Genomic DNA, 13,061 nt, shown 5'->3' on the forward strand with positions numbered 1-13,061 from the left:
ATATTCTCTGGGCCCAGCACATCCCATAATTAGCTGTGTTCTCTCCACAGCATATGACTCAACCCTGTGTGGTTCTTCTATATCAAAGGCAGGGTGACCAGAGTTTTTTAACCACAATACTTGAGCATGTAGTGGCAGATGGCTGCACAACCCAAGTGCATCGGGTCCTTTTGAAGAGCAACCTCACCAAAAACAAGCAAACAAACAAACAAAACCAGACCTTGAGATTTATTTTTGAAAAAAGGAAAGAACCTTCTTGGGGGTGTTTCCAAACACTGCATCATTTTAAAAGAAAAGCATGTCGTCGTCGTCTTCTTCTTCTTCTTCTTCTTCTTCTTCTTCTTCTTCTTTTAAGAACTAAAATAGAAATAAATGAGTTAGAACTTTGAGGTCAGCCTTGATCAGGAAGGAGGGCACTTCCTGGTCTCTAATCAGATGTCTACAGAGGTTTATTTAGTTGAGCTAGAGCATTGGGTATAATGTAATACGCTGTGAGAAGAACATAGAACTAGGGGTCTGGAGACCCAATTTCTTATCTTTGCTCAGCTGCTAATTAGGTATCTGAAGCTTTCTGAGCTTTGGTAATTCTGACTCCTTCTATCTGAGATCATTTAGGAAAACCCCTATTATAAATGCAAGATCTTATATTATGAGACAAGCTGGAAAATAGAGCATCTCAGGCTCCCTTCTGCACAAACACATTAATCTACTTGTGAAGAACCCTAAAGAAGGAAAAGACTCAGTAGCTGCCCTGGTAAACTTATTATAGGCTTAGTGAAACTCACCATCGGGAGTTCCTTATTATATTAGTGATAACATATCAGAACAGAGACTTTTTATTCATGAGAATTCCCTAGGGGAAAACAACTACATTTATTGGGAAAAGCACTCAGAATGAAAGGCTGGACCGAGTGGGCGTAAATTTGAGTTTCACTGTTCCGTACTGCTTAAGGGAACAGATTTTCTTGCTACTTTTCAGGGGGAGGAAAATAGCAAAAGGGAGAGAGGGGGGTGGGGCTAGTGTGATGGTAAGAGTGCTACACAGTCTGCAGGGTGACTCTTCCCTGTGACCCTCAAAGACTCAGTTTTCTCAAAAATGCATAAATGCTGGGGTCTGTGTGTGTGAAGATGGGGAGAAGTAGTCACAGAAGTTGTGAAGGGACCCCATGTGGCACTCATGTTAATTCTGAGTGGTATCAAACTTGGGTATAGGAATGAGGAGGTAGAGAAAAAAAAGAGAAAACCAGCCTTGCGGACTGGCAGGAATGTAATGAAAGCTCTTGCTTTCCAATCTATGGGATTGTACTTCAGATCAAAGTCAAGATCTGAAAAAAAGTATTCATAACTTAAACACACCGACTAACACCCGTGACTCGTGCACTTTCCACACTCCAGGCACTGTGCCAAATGCTTTATGTGAATATTATATTTCGTATATATACACACCTACATGCAAAGAGTACTCCTTTTAATCTTTACACTGGGCCTATAAAGTGGGTATTATTATCTCAGCTTCACATTTAGAGAAATTACGACTCAGAGAGATTACATAAATTGTTCAAGGACATAAAGCTTTAAGTTTCCTGTGGATTCCAAATATATTGGAAATCAATTTATTAATTGCTAATATAAAAATGTATCAAGCATTACATCTACTAAACATCAGAGGATGTACAAAGATGCTTCTAAAGTGAATCTTGCCTCAGCGCATTTATTTTGTCATCTAACAGGAGCTATAGGATGAGGGCAGAGCCACGTTATCAAGACTCTAAGGCATGAGGCTTCTGAGAGGTTTAAATGCTGTCAATTTCAGGGGAATCAAAAGCTCTACTTCTCCCCACCGCGTGGTGTAGTCTGAGTCCTTTTCTCTTGTGGTGCCGGAGATTAGCTAACATATTCTGGATGTAGCCCGAAGTCAGATGTTCTCTTGTCCAGGGCCATCAATCATGACAAGGAATCCACCTCTTCATTAGTTCCAGTACTTTTGGCAGCCTCTACCGAAAATCCTAGAGATCATGAGCTTCGGTCACCTCAGGAAGCACACTGCATTTCATCCGGCACATTCCCCATCCAACATTTTTCTTCTTCAAGCTCCCTCCCCAGATTCCTGTCTTTCCTCTCATCTACCACATTCTTTCTCCTTATCACTCCCTCTTTTGGCTACCACCTCAGCACATTCTTTTCCCAATCCTGCCCTGAAGAGATTTTAAGAAAATATTCTCCCAGCAAAGCAGATCTGGCTAAGGGAGGGATTTTTTTTTTCCAAGTAAAACAAATTATTCATGTAGAAATTTCTTCCATGAATACGTAGACCTGCTCAGGCCTTCCATTTCTCAGTTGTCCCGTCTTCCTAGGCTGCCTGAAGATCTCTCTCTCCAATCCTCTAACTTGACCTCAAGTCTCTTGACATTTGACTGCTCATTAGCTCACCGTTTTCCCTAAAGATTGGATAGGGGCCCACGGATGGTACGGGAAACTCAAATCAGCCAAATGTTTCATGTACAACTTTTATAAAAGATTTGGGGGTGAGAAACTACAGTGGCAATTAGAGGTTGTCATTTATTTGATTTTCCCTATTTCATCAATTCTAAAGCTCACTTTCCAGAGGAAAAGGAGACACTTTCTTAATACATTGGTGTAATATTATAAAAACAATTTTGTGTGCTGGAGCTGTACTAAAGTCACAGAGACTGTAAATCCCAGCTCTACCAATTCACAGTTTTCTGATCCAGGCAAAATCATACTTAACTCCTCTGAATCTCAGTGTTCTCATCTGCAAATTGGCATGATAAAACTTTAGATACTTCATAAACTTATTATAGTCAAATAAGATAAACTATGTACCTAGAACACAGTAGGTGCTTAATAAATGGAGGCAATTGATTACACTAGGAATCTCAAACTAAGGAAAGCAAGTCTTGCAAAAACATAAAAATTCTCTACTTCCTACATTCTCTTTGACTTCTAATATTAGAAGGTGGTGCATGAGTTGGCTGTCCTTTGCTATAACCCAGTTACAACTCCATAGGTATATAATAGGAGGGTTTACAATTGAATTACAAACTCTGCCAACTTAGAGAAACCTAGGATTGGCATTCATAGTTGGAAACAAACAAACAAACAAACAAACAAATCCCACCCCTGGCTCTCAGTTTGACAGCTCTGCAATTCATTTCCTGAGAAGCTTTCCAACTATGTGATTTTCCACAGCTTCAGGCTTTGTTATTAGTGAAGGGCCCTGTTGGGCTTATCACCAGTTCTAGCAGCTGCTGGCACAGGTGATATACTCTGTTAGTTAGGGCTGGGGGCAGAATGTAGGTGGGGGCTTTCCAGTTCCAGGGAAGAAGATTATAAGATGCTTTGTATAAGAGCTCTGGGAGGAAGTAATAGGGGTCCACAAAGAAAGTGTGCTGACAAACTAGAGTAATGATTGAATTTAATACAAACGGCCGTATAACGTGAAGCTACACATTCATCTTTGTGTTTTACATGGGAGATTACAAGGTAAAACCCCATGGACCAATTTGTCTAGCTTGTATTGCCTTGAGATACCTGGTATCTTATATGAAAAGCCTAAGAAAAAGGGATCAAGGAATAAGTAATTGTTGTCATTTATTGAGCAACTATTACATTCCTCCTAAATTATGTAAAGTAGATGTTCTTAATGAGGGTTAGTGATATTAAAGGATTAATCAGCAACTAAGAAGTTATTTCTAAGAATCCATCACTTCAACAATTTCCTCCCATCTAAAAATATACATTAAGAATTGTGTAGCGATGTCAGGTGCCTTTGTTTTGTCCTAATCATTTCAGTGACTTAATGTTTAATGTTGCTTAACTTCAGAAGAAACCGGCTGGAAAGTCATGAAGACAGCTTCTAAAAGTCCTTTCTTGAAAAGGGATTTTTTTTTTTTTTATTTTACAAAACCCAATATCTCTTAAAAGCACAAGGACAATACTAATGAAATGTATTCAGTCCCAGAATACAGGGAAGTCTTAAACAGATTCAAGAAGAAGATAACACCATCCATACAAAATGCAATTCTGATCCTTTCTAGATTTTAGCTTCCTTTAGGGTGTGAAATCTTGTCTTTATATACTTCAAAGCACTTATCACAGTTTTAGTGAAGAGTGTGCCTTTGATGAAATTTTATCAGATAAATAGCATTTAACCATCTCGACATCTCAGAACGCGTTGTTTCCATGTCTCCTCATGATTGAAGCATTTTGTCACAAGATAAATAAACAAACAGAACATGCATGCATAAACTCCCCTCCAAATATACAACATAGGTCAGTTTATTAGGGAAACTGAGATTATGGTTGAGATTTTACTGTGTTAAAAGAGAGGAACTCACTTTATTGACGGATGACCATTTAACAAGATTTTCTCTAGGTTAACTCCTTTCCCACAGTGCTTATTTTCATTTTTTTGGCAAAGAAGTGCATGCTGAGAGCGTCTAAAAATACGCAGCAAGTTGAGTAGATAGGCGAGATTTAAATCTTGCTACTTAACCAACTAGATTGGCCCTGAACTCTGTTCTTTCCACTGCACCATATTCTCTCCTGGTACTGAAAATCAGTCCTGAAGTTCAGGATAACTTCAACTTGCAGAGATTGCTCATAGATAAAGAATGATCCCCTCGAGGTATCTGGACCAGCAGCATCAGCCGCATACAGGAGCTTTTTAGAATTCAGCATCTTGGAGCTCACTCCCTCCCTACTGCATCCAAATCCACTTTAAACATGCTCTCTCTGTGATTTGTATGTAGATTAGTGTTTTAGAAGCACTGTCCAAGAAGTTATGCCTCCCAGCATAACAAGGTGTTTTTCGCAAGGTATTTTTTTAAGAAGATAAAACAGGATTGCGCCTTTTCAGATAGGTCTTTCCATTCTTGGTAGTGAAAAATAGTTTGACTATTATGATTTCTGTCAGGAATATGGCAGAAGATCAAAAATGTGTGCTTTGGAATCATCCACTAATTTATTCTGCCAGATTGCTTTTATGTTATCAGTGCCGAGGAAATTAAGCCTCGACAGGACAGTTTCTCACTGGAGGCACTGACATTCACAATCTTTCCTGTAGAAGGGGAAGCAGATGGGTCTGGACATAGATATTATGCATTCTGATAGCGAAGAGGCAATCTTTCATGAGCTGCCCTGGAGCAAAGTGGGAAGAGTTCTGTGTTAATTTTTTAATGTCTTTTTAATTAAAAGTGTCAAGCGGCAGTCCCTGAGTTTCACTGAAAGACTGGATTCTTCTCTGTTATCATCTTTAAAATGAAAGCCAGTTCAAGGAGCCATTTATTTTTCTTAGTCTTTGTTTCTGGTTTCCTTGTTTCTGGTTATCCTATTTTTAGTACATTTCAAGGTGAAACTCAGTTATCATTATTTGCTAACTTTCAAGTTTGCATTTGAAGTCATCTTGAAACAAAGAATAGATGCCCCCTGGTATCAGTCAACCGTGGCCACAGTATTGCTGCATAGTAGCATAAAACGTCCCTGGCTTTCCACAGTAAACATTTATTTCTCATGCTGTGACCACAGAGGCTAGGGATTCGGCTCAACCTAGAAGGAGCCTGCTTAGGACAGCTGCTGCTGTGGCTCTGATCCATGAGTCTTTCATCCTCCTCCAGGAACCTACAGGTGGAGCAAACTTTTCTCATGGAGACGGCAGAGGTCAAGAGAGCAGGCACAACCAAACAAGGCCTCTGATTGCCTAGACTCAAAACTGAACATGACTGTCACCACTGCTTCATTCTGTTGACCAGAGCAAGCCATGTGGCCAAACCGAAAATCAGAGGGCAAGGAAATGTATTATGTTTCTTTCATGGGTACAACTACTAAATCACCTGTGGATGGGGAAGTGAAAAACGGGCCATTACTACAGTCTATACGGTCTATACCACACTGCCTGTTTTGTTTTCCTGGGATTTCTATCATTCAGATTCCTAGCCTTGTTTTTCTGATGACAGTAGGCATTGGGATGTGTGGAACATGATGGATATGGCATGGTTTCCTTTACATGTGCTAGAAAGGGGGCTACTTAACACCTTGAGCTCGATTTACTCCCCGTCTTTTCTCATGTTCAGAGTTAATGTGATATTATAGAAAACCATGTCATGCTAATTACAAAATCATTTCAGCTGCCCGATATTATGGATTTTTTTCCTTGCCTGATAATATAGCTTTTCAGAGATGGTCAGATCACACTGGGGAGAATTAATTGCTCAATGTAAATAGTGGTGAATAATTCAAACACCAGTCATGAATCTGCCGAGAAATAAGTTCAAGATAGGGAATCCAAGAAATTCTTCTGTGGATGAATAGTATTAAAATCCTACTTTTCAACAACTCTTTCAGATTATAAAACAACCTTTCTTAATTTTCTGCTTGAAGTATCACATGACAAAAATGTTTTCCATAGTTTTGAGAAATGACAGGAAGATAACCTTAAAGGTAAAGCAGGCTGATCATCATAGGCACTATGATTTGAAGACTCCTTACCCCAATATCTCCACCCCTACTCCCAGTGTCTAAAACTTTACCCTGAGATAGTTACTCTTTAGGCTAAGATTTTATTGATTTTTAAGACATTATCATATATCCATTTATTCAGTTCATGCATGGGAGACAAGAAAAAAATCAGTTATCAAAACACCAACCTCCAAGGAAGACAACCTTCTGCTTATCATCTTTCACTTTAGCTACCTTTGCTTTATCCTTTGTATCCCAGATTGGGCTATGGTCTTGTCCTGTATAACCAAGACCTTGTTAAAAATTATAGCTAAATGAAAGAGTAAATTTTCCTTAGGATGAATTCTGTTCTTTTCCTAGAATCATACTTCATGGGATTACTGTGAAGACTAAGTGAATTAACACATGCAAACAATTTAGGAGAGTGCCAGACACAAGGGATATCATTACTAATATTTTGCTATAGCATCTGCATCACTTTATTGCATTTGTTTTTGAGGTTGTATCTTTTCTTGTTAAATACGAGTTTTTTGAGATACCTAGAAAAGTCCATGGCAAACAGTATGTGGGGCATATTAATTAATGGAATGAATTTGTTGAGTATTCACTATTCGTAAGAACAATGCAAAGCACTGGATATGCAAAAATAACATAGCTGACACCTGCCCTAGATGAGGGCATAGTGATGAGAAAAGACACACTTCTACAGATCATAGAATATAATAAGAAAATGGGTAGAATAGAGGAATATATAAACGAGTATGGGGGACTAGAAGCAAGAGGAACAGTCAGATGAGCCCACATCTTTGTCTTGGATGGCAAGAATATTGTCTAGGAAATTAGAGTTAGAGCAGTGCTTACCAAGTTTAACATGAATGCGAATCACCTAGGCAGGTTGTTAAAACACAGATTGCTGGGCATTATGCCCAGAGTTTCTAATTTAGTTGGTCCAGGATGGGTCTCAGAATTTACATTTCTGGAAAGTTCTCAGATAATGCTGATGATGCTGGCCTAGGGAACACACATTGAGAACCATGAAGGAATGGGGAGGTAACACTATAAATAGAGTCCATTCTTGAAAATCTTGTTATCATGCAGAAAACAGAGAAGTGCAAACATTGAAAGAGGTGGATAAGGCTCCTTTCATATGAGGTGATTCACATTTATTTTCAGATATTCTTCTAGCAATGCTATGAGGTAGGTTTATTAGGCAGGGCAGTATCTAAGCTCTGTTGCCAGTAACAAATTAGCCATGAAATCTCATGATTAAATACACACACACACACACACACACACACACACACACACACACACACACACAGAGTTTATGTATACAATGCAGATAGATGGAACACTGCTCTACATGGTCACTCTGGGACTGTAATGGATGCTGTGGACCATCACCCACAAGGCTTAGATACTCAATCCTTTGAGCTGTTGGGACTTGTTAACAGCCGAAGAGAGATTCCACACCCAAGGCACATTCACCCACAGCAACAGTTGGGCAATGTGGCCATTTCAGAGCTGGGCCACTTGTGGAGGGTGGGACAACTCTAAAGAACCATTTCAGCTCTAAAACTTCATTGAATTGGCCTTATTTAAATCTGGACCCCAATGGGTTTTCTGTCTTTGGTCAGATTCCCTAGGAAACAGACTGAAATTTTTTTGCTCAAGAATTTTACTGGGGGAGTAAAGAAAGTAGGGATTGAAGGGAGTGAAGAAAGTAGTGCTAGGCAGAGAGTGTGACTGGATTTAGAGTCTGGAGCTGACGTGGGTGCCTACACCTAGCTTAGCTCAGAAGTGGTGGCATGACTGCAGTGGTGGAGCCTCATTGCTGTTATGCAAGAACAGCAGTACTGGTGGGTAAGCATAACGAGCTCTGCTTTGGCTGGCTGAATCTTTGGAGAGTCACCTTGCCATTCTCCATGGGTTCCACTGTTCTCTTTGCTGATCAGAAATTGGCTAAAGCATCAGTATCATCTGAGAGAAGTTTTATGAAATACATAATTTAGGCTCTGTGCAATAAATCATCAGACTTGATTTTTGTCTTCACAAAAATCTCAGACTCTGAGACTCACCAGACTTGAGTATTGCATTTCATTCTAGGCAACCCATTGTTCAGATGACCACTGAGAAACATAGAAGAGGCTGACTGGGATAATGAAGGTATCTGTAAGACACTTGAAATGAAGGTATATAGCCTAGAAAAAAGACACAACTGGAGAGAACCTGATCACCATCTCAAATGTTGGACTGTCCTGTAGGGGAGGGTATCACTCTGGGTCACTTCTAGAGCAATCATCAGCTAGATGTTAATCTCAAGGAGATTATGAATAGTGTCTGCCACAATTGCATTGTATCCCCCAGGCCTGGCGTAGTACTGGCCACAAAGTAGGTACTCAATATTTGATTAAATAAAAGAAATCAAATAAATGTTATGTTGGTTCAGATTGTAACTCAACAGAATAAAGGTCTGCACACTTCTGACTCTCTTTAAAATAATGGAAGAGGCTGCCTTAAAAGCCAAGTCAAAACCATATCATTGAGAGAACCCATATATAGGTGGGATGACTCTTTCAGCAAAGGATATTGCAAGATCAAATTCCTGATCTGGATAGGGGGTTAGATGTTGAAAGTTTATTTCAATTTTAAGATACTTTATTTTAAGGATGGGAAAATGACTATTTTGTGGGGAAATAACTACCAGAAGGCATGGTGGCTACTGTACACGGGAAGTTTTGAATTTTACTTCTACTGAATTCCCACAGAGATTCCAAAATCAAGTCAAAGGAGGTCACATTCACTCTATCACCTTCAACTTAAAACATCAATTATTAATATGCCAATACACTTCCTGCACTCATGGATGGCTTCTTGATAAAGATCATGGGATCCCCAGAACTTTGGGCATGTAGTGATAAAGAGGGTAGATACAAGGATGCTCTCTGTCTTCATGCACCCAGTATCCCAGGCTAGTATTAAGGAATTAAATCCTTTATACTGCAATTCGGGGCACTGGAGTAGCAGCAGAAACTATGGGATAAGCTCTGTAGGATAGGAGAGAATATGATTTCTAAATTCAGGAACAATAGTTATCTTTGAGTATTTGAAGAAAGTTTTCATCAATTATATGAAGAAAATGCATACTTATATGAAATTTTATAAACCTGGACCTCTTAAAATCCATTAATGAATTAAGAACCCATGGGATAAGATGGAGCTTTTTAGATGCCCCTGTGCCTTCTGGGTATTACCACTTGAGCACAGAAAGCTACTCTTGTCCCTGATGCCCTATAAGGAAATAATTTATAGAGATATGACTCATTGTATTTATAAAGTCGAAGGAGAGAGGAGTGACCTGATTCAGAGTCAAACAAGATGGGTAGGGAGCTGATGTCCCATTTATGAGCTGGATTTATTAAAGCAAGTCATGCTTTAGCTTATGATTACAATACATTATCATAAATGGTATTGATTGGCAGTTGGTCTTAGGAAGACCTGTCTGCTTGAATTATATTTCAAAGTCCTTCTAGGTATGATACTCTGCATAGGTGGTAGAATGTCATGCCTACTTGACCTGATTAATGGGCATTGATGGACCTGCCCACTGGAAGATGTGTCAAGCCAAAATGGTTACATGTCTGTAATTACTACCAATACAATGAACTCTTCAGGGATTTATGGATGAATGCACCAGTTAATAGAAAGTAAAATGTGACCTGGGGAGCTACGTGGTAAAAAGGGCATGGTCTTGGGAACAGAAAAACCTGGGTTTGAATTCACATTCACCACTTGCTAACCATACAATCTTAGGTCAGTTACTTAGTTGTATGGTGCTGCAGATGTGTCACCACAGAATGAGACTGAGAGGACCTGCCTCAGTTTTTTGCGATAGTGCACATAAGCACTTAGCTTCAGGTTTGGTGCAAAAACCTGCCCCGTCTTAGTTCTTGTCTTCCTTTCTCATGAAATGCATTCTAGGTAAGCATCATTCAATAGTGGGTTGGTTTCTCTGAGTGAGAGAGCATCAAAAAGATTTATATCAGGTAGCCTCTGCAAGGGGAACACCCTGCAGGGAAAATGACAGTGTGAGATGCCAGGAGGAGGAAGCAGACGGATAAAAGGAATTGGGTCAGATGTAAGGGACAGGGACACAAAGTTGACCATTTTCTCTAGGGCCAGTCCTGTGTTCTCCCCATATCTCTTCAAAATCTACCTAATTCCAACCCTTAACTTTCCCTGCTGGACACTTCACATTGGCCCAGAAGGAATGAAGTTGAAACATGACTGATTCTCACCCACCTCCCCATTTTTTCATTTGATCTGCAGTAATTGTTGCCTTAACCAGGAAAAAAGAGTGAGAATACAGACTTGGTTGAACACAGAGGAGAGGCGTATAACCATCTCTTTGGAGGAGTTTTAGAGAATTGGAATATAACTGAGAAGGAACTTCACATTTTTCTAGACTAGGAATGACAACATCAGCTGGAGAATTCTTTGAGGTTGTCCTGTGCATCCTACAGGAGCATATTTAGCTGCATCACTGTTCTCTACCCACTAGATGCCAGCAGTCCCCCCTGCTCTTGACTTGTGACAACCAAACATGTCTCCAGACATTGTCAGATGTTCCCCGGGGAGTAACATTGCCCCCGGTTGTGAACTGCTATTATAGCCCACACTTTTATCCAATAAATGGTCATTCTTCTCATGGGTTTTTACTTTTAAATTAACCCCTGACTCAGCATCCAGATATTTTCATCTCTATATTGATTGTATTGATGTTTAACTAGAAACAGGAGGTGGAAACCAACATTTAAATTATAGTCAACTAGAATTTTAGTGAAGATTTTGAGCTAGAAGACTTAAGAGAAGCCAGTATTTTCTCTTCATGATGGATTTTGGAGTTAAAACCTGAGTCATTAAGGGAAGTTTTGATCTTCTATTGGCTAAAGATACAAGAAATTAGACAATATTTGATTCTCCTGTTCCTCCCCCCCCCCTTTTTTTAAAGTTTATTTATTTATTTTGAGGGAGAGACAGAGACAGTGAGAATGGGTGGGGGGCAGAGAGAGGGAGAGAGAGGATCCCAAGCAGGATCCATGCTGTCAGCATAGAGCCCGACAAAGAGCATGGACTCACAAAACCACAAGATCATGACATGAGCTGAAACCAAGAGTCAGATGCTAAACAGACTGAGCCACCCAGGGGCTCCTCTCATGCCCCCTTTAATTTGACATTTAACTAGTTAACTTTGGCCTCTGCGAGTGAGGACAGTCTCTGGACAGAGATTATTGATCTCTGAAAGGTGCCTTGAGTGCCACTCAATGGAGACTGAGAATAACATTGTTTTCTGAATCATGCCTGCAGGAGCATTTCAGACAGGGATGAAATAAGAAAATGCACGTGGAGCATCTTGCACTGTGTCTTGCATGATAGTTGCTAATGCATATTGTTATTTCATTTTTATGACTACTACTGTGATTCAGACAGGCTGCATCTGAGGACTCAGAGGGGACCCACAGGAGCAGCCAAGAGGGTCCTTGGCTTCATGTAGGATGGAAATCAAATGCAAGCCACCAGGAAGTGGAAGCAGAGTTTACTGAAGGCATAGAGAGAGAGGTCAGATACAGAGTGTCTAGGAGACTCAGAAAGGAAAGGAGCACGAGTCTCATCTTTGCTTGGGATATGGGGTTTTTATTGACAGTTGTGCTGTACGTCACCTTGCAGGCATCCAGGAACGGGTGAGAACAAGGACGAGGTGCAGGTGTCCATCATAAGTCATTCGTTCCCTGGAGCCAGAGAGTTTTGGCACCAAGATGTTTAGCGAGCACCAGTGATCTGGAATATGCACATGATGGCCTTGCCTAGTCATTCCTGAGATGTTATCTACTGTGCTGGAAGACTCCAGAGAAATCATTAACTCCTTGTCCCTTACAAGGAAGACCTACATTAAGGCATGTGTAGGGCGAGGATGCGGGTCCTAGCTAGAGTAGAAGCAGGAAAGGGAGCAGAGGGAAAAAAACAGCTTTCTCTCTGCTGGGGTCCCTTTGCTTTCCCTGTCTCATCTGCCCTGATTAAGCTGCTAACCCACTTAGAGTTAAACTGTAAGTCTTTGTGTGCTTGTTTGTTTTAGTTTTTTGTCTCTTTGAGTGACAACTTCATACTTTACATCAGGTTATAATGGTGAATTTAATTTGAGTAACTCAATTAGTAATGTGAATGTCAGAGCTTGATGTGGTTCCACCTATTTCACAAAAATTACAGGACTACACTGAATAAGCACTTACAATTAAGTTGTCTATACCATAAGGTATTTTTTCTGATGTCTTGTCATTGGCCCCCAAGGACAAGATTTTAGTGAGGGGCAAAGAGATAAAAAAAAAAAAAGTAGAAAGTCATCATTGCTAATTTGCTGAAACGATCCCAGGTGTCTCTTTGAACAGCAGGGCAAAAATAGTTTCTTTTAAAGAAGCCCTAAGGGAAGTTCATAGGCTATGATAGCCGGATTTCATCCAAAGCCATGTTTTCCTTCTCAAAAAGGATTCTTTCTTTTTTAAATCCCTGGATTACTCTGTTAGATACCT

At 40.0% G+C, this 13,061-nt stretch overlaps 1 long non-coding RNA gene across 6 annotated transcripts in view; it reads left to right on the forward strand.

Moving 5' to 3' along the window:
* LOC109496181 overlaps positions 1 to 13,061 on the forward strand; it is a 255,448-nt gene that overhangs the window by 148,908 nt on the left and 93,479 nt on the right. The window lies entirely within an intron of this gene.

Source organism: Felis catus, chromosome F2 (genome assembly GCF_018350175.1).
Source record: "Felis catus isolate Fca126 chromosome F2, F.catus_Fca126_mat1.0, whole genome shotgun sequence".
Lineage (NCBI taxonomy): Eukaryota > Metazoa > Chordata > Mammalia > Carnivora > Felidae > Felis > Felis catus.